General features: G+C 36.9%; 1 protein-coding gene and 1 long non-coding RNA gene across 3 annotated transcripts in view; one reads left to right on the top strand and one right to left on the bottom strand.

The window, feature by feature from the left end:
- Positions 1-6720, bottom strand: part of eva1bb (eva-1 homolog Bb (C. elegans)) — a 14760-nt gene extending 8040 nt beyond the window's left edge. The window contains exon 1 of the mRNA NM_001114461.1: positions 6675-6720. The gene's annotated coding sequence lies outside the window, so the exon portion shown is untranslated. The remainder of the gene's footprint in view (positions 1-6674) is intronic.
- The window catches only part of LOC141378983 (uncharacterized), a 27055-nt gene continuing 21862 nt past the window's right edge, over positions 1784-6976 (top strand). Inside the window, exon 1 of one of the 2 annotated variants that reach the window (XR_015516367.1) lies at positions 1784-2176. This is a non-coding gene — a long non-coding RNA (uncharacterized LOC141378983). The remainder of the gene's footprint in view (positions 2177-6976) is intronic. The other variant, XR_015516369.2, reaches the window with a different exon arrangement.

Genomic DNA, 6976 nt, shown 5'->3' with positions numbered 1-6976 from the left:
TGTTGTGCAGTTTTGATTTGTTTTGACTTGTTGCTTTGATGTTCAGTTGTGTTCAAGGTTGTTGCTATGCAATATGGTTTTCTTGGTGTTTTGCAGTTGTTGTGAAATTCCGATTGGTTGCTATGCAGTTGCTAGGGTGTTTTGGATGTTTTTTATATGGTTTCTAAGATGTTGTTCCAAGTTGTTGCTAGGGTGTTTTGGATGGTTGTTGTGTGGTTTCTAAGATGTTGTTCCAAGTTGTTGCTAGGGTGTTTTGGATGGTTGTTATATGGTTTCTAAGATGTTATGTTCCTAGTTGTTGCTAGGGTATTTTGGATGGTTGTTATATTGTTTCTAAGATGTTATGTTCCTAGTTGTTGTTGCTAGGGTGTTTTGGATAGTTGCTTTGTGGTTTCTAAGATATTATCTTCCAGGTTGTTGCTAGGGTGTTTTGGATGGTTGTTATATGGCTTCTAAGATGTTGTTCCAAGTTGTTGCTAGGGTGTTTTGGATGGTTGTTATGTGGTTTCTAAGATGTTGTTTCAAGTTGTTGCTAGGGTGTTTTGGATGGTTGTTGTGTGGTTTCTAAGATGGTATCTTCCAGGTTGTTGTTGCTAGGGTGTTTTGGATGGTTGTTGTGTGGTTTCTAAGATGTTATGTTCCAGGCTGTTGTTGCTGGGGTGTTTTGGATGGTTGTTACAGTATATGGTTTCTAAGATGGTATCTTCCAGGTTGTTGTTGCTAGGGTGTTTTGGATGGTTGTTGGGTTTCTATGTTGTTTCAAGTTGTTGCTAGGGAGTTTTGAATGGTTGATGTGTGGTTGTTGTGTTGGTAGAGTGTTTTGGTTTGTGCCTTTGGTGTTATGGGAGGTGGCTATGCAGCTGAAGTGTTTTATTGGGTTGCTATAGGATTTCTAAGGTGTTCCTATTGGTTGCTCAGGTGTCCTGGGTGATTCCTATTCAGTTATTGTTGTGTTCTGAGAGGTTGCTAATGTGTTCTTACTGGTTGCTAAGGTTTTCTTATTGGTTCTCTGTTGAAAAAAAACAGCTTAAACCAGCCTAAGCTGGATGGCTGGTTTGAGACAGTTTTTGGTAATTTCTAGGCTGATTTCCAGCCATTTCCAGCCTGGTCTTAGCTGGTCAGGATAAAAAATGACATAGATGGTTTTGGTTGGGCTCCCAGTCTGGCTAGGTTGGTTTTAGCTGGTCATCTCCCAGCCTGGAAGTGGCTGGAAACCAGCCTAGAAATGGCCAAAACCTGTCTAAAACCAGGCTGGTTGACCAGCTAACTAGCTTAGGCTGATTTAAGCAGTTTTTTTTCAGTTGAGTAATGGTTTCTGGAGGGTGCAGAGGTTGCAGTTGGTATGATGTTTTGTTTGGTTGAGGTTTTGGATCGTTCCTGCATGATTGCTGTGCTGAGATGATTTTTGGTAGCCTATCATTCAAGCTCATAGCACAGTGTTGAGTTGTGTGCATAAGTTCAATATGTAGGTTTAGGGGTTTTCAATAAATCATTAGTAATAGTAATTGCTCTAACATTGCAAGGACAACTAAAGCAACATGCCTTTCCATGCATAATTTGACAAATTCCCCTTAACTTGTTTATTTTGGCCCCGAGGCTGAAATTACACTAACTGTGCTATTAAGCAGCATTATACACGTCTCTTTCTGCACAGGCCATTTGTAACTGCTGTTGTTGTTGTTGCATTGACCCGGGTCTCACTCTTTGCTCCAATACAGACTTTCTCATTTTTCCCACAGGAACCCAGATTCTGCTGGGATGGGTCTGCGTGGGACTCTTCTCTGGGAAACTGGGAAAGATCCAGCTAGTGTCACTTTCTCCAAGCAGGAAAAGGGGAGGGGGGAATTTAAAGCTGAACATCTGGATTTCCCAAGCCGGAGCCACACGAGTCCTGGATGTGTGCAAGAGTCTCCTCCGGCCAAGAGGAAACCGTAAAACGCATCAGACTGTAAATGCGGTGACGACGCACCATAAAGCCTGCAGTGGCCGAGGCCGTGCTGAGATCACGGAAGAGGTGCCATGTTGTTGTCTTCCTGTTTGTTTCCTCTCGGGGCCTGTAATTACGGCAAACTTTAATCTACGCCATCGAGAGCCAGAGTCTCAGCCGCCCTGATCACTATCTGCACACACTTGGCAGAACAAGGGCACACGATTAAGTGCACTACTGTGAAGCATGGTATGTCAACTGTGACTTGTTTATTCTTTTGTGGCTTTTTTTTATTAGTTAAAATGCTCAGCTATGTCGGCGCCAATGGCCCTATGATTAAGTGTGCTGAAATACTGTATAACACAGAATTATTAGCCCCCCTTTGAATTTTTTTCTTTTTTAAACATTTCCCAAATTATGTTAAACAGGGCAAGGGAATTTTCACAGTATGTCTGATAATATTTTTTCTTCTGGAGAAAGTCTTATTTGTTTTATTTCAGCTAGAATAAAAGCAGGTTTTACTGCCTAATTACCCTAACCTGCCTAATTAACCTAGTTCAGCCTTTAACTGTCACTTTAAGCTGTATAGAAGTGTCTTGAAAGATATCTAGTAAAACATTATTTACTGTCATCATGGCAAAGATAAAATAAATCAGTTATTGGAAATGAGTTATTAAAACTATTATGATTAGAAATGTGCAGAAAAAAACTCTCCGTTAAACAGAAATTAGGGAAAAAAATAAACAGGTGGGCTAATAATTCAGATTTTAACTATATATATATATATATATATATATATATATATATATATATATATATATATATATATATATATATATATATATATATATATAGTTAAATTTCAAATAATATATATATATATATATATATATATATATATATATATATATATATATATATATATATATATATATATATCAAAACATGATCACAATTTATTATTATTATTTTTTTTATTATTAAAGCAATATTATTATTAGTAGCAGCTGTGGTATGTTAAATATTGCATAATTATATAAAATACCTGACAAAGGTGATAATTATAGAATTAATTGTATTTATTATTTAATTTTCTGCTTGTATAACTACTAAAACAATATTTATGTAATATAATTTTGGGGGAAAAAATTAAATCATCATTAATACAGTATTAGTATAAATAGTACATTAAATACATTGAATGGTGTCGATATAACTAATTATATATCTAGTAATAGTAATGATGATGATGATGAGGCTAATAATGTTGTAATTATTATGATTTTTAACAATAATGAATATTATTATTATGATCATTATTATTAGCATCATTATTAGTAGTATTATCATTATTATGATCATTATCATTATTATTATTATTAAGGAAATAATGTTAGGAGTACATGTGGCATGGTTAAATATTGCATAATTATAGAAAAAAATAACAATTATAAAATTAATTGTATTTATTTATTATTCTGGTTGTCTACTATAGAAATATTTATGTAATTAAAAATTTGTAATTTTAAAATGATCATTAATAAAGTATAAGAAGTAGTACATAAAATAGTTGTAATGGTGATGATAAAACTAATTATACACCCAAATAGACGATAAAACTATTATATAAGTAATAGTAATGATGATGATTTTAATAAAGTTTTTGTTGTTGATTATTAACAATAACAATGGTTGTTATTGTAATTACTATTATTATGATTATGATGATTATTATTGAACGCATGATGTTAGTAGTACCTTTGGTATATTAAATGATGCATAAATAGAAAAAAATATTGACAAAGATAATAATTAAAGAATTATTTGTATTTATTATTTATTATTATGCTTATAAAATACTACAGAGATATTTATAAAATGTAGCTTTAAAAACAACTTTAGTTGTTTAATAGTAGCATTAGTACTAAATTAAATAATACATAATCAGTTACGTAATGACTAAACCATAATAATAATAATATTTATTCATTTATTAATTTTCCTTTGGCTTAGTTCCTTATTTATCAGGGGGTTGCAACAGTGAAATGAACCGCCAACATATCCAGCATATGTTTTACACAGCGGATGCCCTTCCAACTGCAACCCAGTACTGGGAAACACTCATACACTCTCACATTCAAAAACACACACTCATACACTGTGACCAATTTAGTTTATCCAATTCAGTGCATGTCTTTGGTCTATGGAGGAAACCCATGCTAAAACTTGGAGAACATACAAACTCCACACAGAAATGTCAACTGGCCCAGCCGGGACTCGAACCAGTGGCCTTCTTGGGTGAGGTGACAAGTACTATCAACTGAGCCACCCTGCTGCTATAATAATAACAATACTCATAAAATATTTACCATTACGTCCAGTAGGTAAATATTTAAATCCATTTAGTCGTCTTTGTCTCACGACATCTCCACTTTTAAAGCCTCTCCAGTGTGGTTTAGCAAACAAAAACTCCATTCCCTCACACACAAACACATGACACACAGGAACTAGGACACCAGGGATATACGATTACACTAAAAGCTTGTAAACACTGTCAAGTCCTGCTTCAAGTACCAATTAGCGTGGGCTGTACGATGCCACAAGTGCCAGAAATATTCCAGTGAGGCTGACCGGCGGAGCTCTGCCCCGCCACAGCTGTGAATCAGCGACAGGACAAAACATCTCCGGCATACCATCAACCACCTGTCAGAGCTTCCCAGAACAGCAGACCTGCAGACGGGCATGTAGGGGCACATGTCTGAAGAAGCTGCTGAGCTCATGCTGTACTCTGGGATCATTTGAGCCAATACCGTGCAGATTTTTGGCCATTGTGGGTGGTGCTTTGCTGTTGCTAGGGCGTAATGATTTTTAGATCATTGTCATAATGTTGAAAGAACATTATAGTATGTTACAGCAATACTACACAGTTGTTAGGTAGTTCAATGCAGTTGCTAGGGTGTTTTTGGTGGTTGTTGCTATGCTAGTACTGAACATCTTTATGTAGTTGCTAGGGTGTTGTGGTTGTTTATCATTGCTATGCAGTTGCTACCGTGTTGCTGTTAGGATGTTATAAGGTTTCTACAGCATTACTACACAGATGATAGGTTGTTCTATGCAGTTGCTAGGGTGTTTTAGACGGTTGTTAGAGTGTTGCTATGCTAATACCGCACATCTTTATGTAGTTGCTAGGGTGTTGTGGTTGTATATCATTGCTATGCAGTTGCTATGGTGTTGCTGTTAGGATGTTATAAGGTTGCTACAGCATTACTACACAGATGTTCGGTAGTGCTATGCAGTTGCTAGGGTGTTTTAGACGGTTGTTAGTGTTGCTATGCTAATACGGCACATCTTTATGTAGTTGCTAGGGTGTTGTGGTTGTTTATCATTGCTATGCAGTTGCTATGGTGTTGCTGTTAGGATGTTATAAGTTTGCTACAGCATTACTAAACAATTGTTATGTGTTCTATGCAGTTGTTAGGGTGTTTTTGGTGGTTGTTGCTATGCTAGTACTGTACATCTTTATGTAGTTGCTAGGGTGTTGTGGTTGTATATCATTGCTATGCAGTTGCTATGGTGTTGCTGTTAGGATGTTATAAGGTTGCTACAGCATTACTACACAGATGTTCGGTAGTGCTATGCAGTTGCTAGGGTGTTTTAGACGGTTGTTAGAGTTGCTATGCTAATACTGCACATCTTTGTAGTTGCTAGGGTGTTGTGGTTGTTTATCATTGCTATGCAGTTGCTAGGGTAATGCTGTGAAGTTGGTAGCTTGTTATAGGGTTGCTACAGCATTACAACACGGTTGTTAGAATGTTTCATGCTGTTGCTAGGGTGTTTTGGGTGGTAGTTAGAGTGTTGCTATGCTAATACTGTACATCTTTATGTAGTTGCTAGGGTGTTGTGGTTGTTTATCATTGCTATGCAGATGTTAGGGTGATGATGTGAAGTTGGTAGTTTGTTATAGGGTTGCTGCAGAATTACAACACAGTTGTTAGGATGTTGCATGCAGTTGCTAGGGTGTTTTGGGTGGTAGTTAGAGTGTTGCTATGCCACTAGTGTACATCTTGATGTAGTTGCTACAGTGTTGTGATTGTTTATCATTGCTGTGCAGTTGCTAGAGTGTTGCTGTTAGGTTGGTAGGATGTTATAGCGTTGCTACAGCATTACAACACAGTTGTTAGGTTGTTCTATGCTGTTGCTAGGGTGTTTTGGGTGGTTGTTAGATTGTTGCTATGCAATTGCATTTAGCATTTGCTATTGTGTTTAGTTGCTAGGGTGTTGTTTGTAAATTTTTAACTATCTCTTTAATGTGTTAAGACCAGTTTGCGTGTTGTTTACTATGCAGTTACCATGGAGTGTAAGTTGCTAGGTTGTTTATATTCAGGTGTACGGTGGTTGCTAGAATATTGTTATCTGCTAGAGTATTACTATGCAGTTAGGTTGCTAGAGTGTCGCTATGCAGTTGCTAGGGTGTTAGGGGTAGTTAGTGTTGCCATTCAGGTTTTAGGTTGCTTCTCTGTGTTGATCTAAATCTGAAGAATTTCAGGTATGTGATATTCTGCTTTATATATTTGTCTGTGTGATTTTTCTAACCCAGTTAATTTGTACATCAGTCTAAAATCTTAATTCTATAAGCTTAAAAGTAACAGCAATTTCATTTAAAGTAAACCCGTCCCGTTTTAATGATATCTGAACAGTTACATAGACATTTCTATACATGTTAAATCCAAAATGAAGTATTTCTTACCTTTCCTAACGAACCATCCTTTCCCTCCTGATTGTCCTGCTGTAAGAAAGCCCAGAAAGTCCTGTATCCAGAGGCGCTGTGACCTCACACTGAAAGATGAAGCAGGAGCACTAAACACTGAGGGGTGCTTGAGCTCCACACACTCTGTCTACTCACACACACATCTGATTCTGACATGAGGAGAAGCAGCGAGAGCAGAACAGCCTCTCTGGTCTCACACACACACACACACACACACACACACTGGGGCCAGACGATAGAAAAGCAGTTTGGCTAAAGGGAGGTGTTTCCTGTCAGAGGGG

Source organism: Danio rerio, chromosome 19 (genome assembly GCF_052040795.2).
Source record: "Danio rerio strain M-AB ecotype USA chromosome 19, GRCz13ab, whole genome shotgun sequence".
Taxonomy (NCBI): Eukaryota; Metazoa; Chordata; class Actinopteri; order Cypriniformes; family Danionidae; genus Danio; species Danio rerio.
The sequence above is the reverse complement of the archived record's forward strand: the minus strand, read 5'-3'. Positions and strand labels throughout refer to the sequence as shown.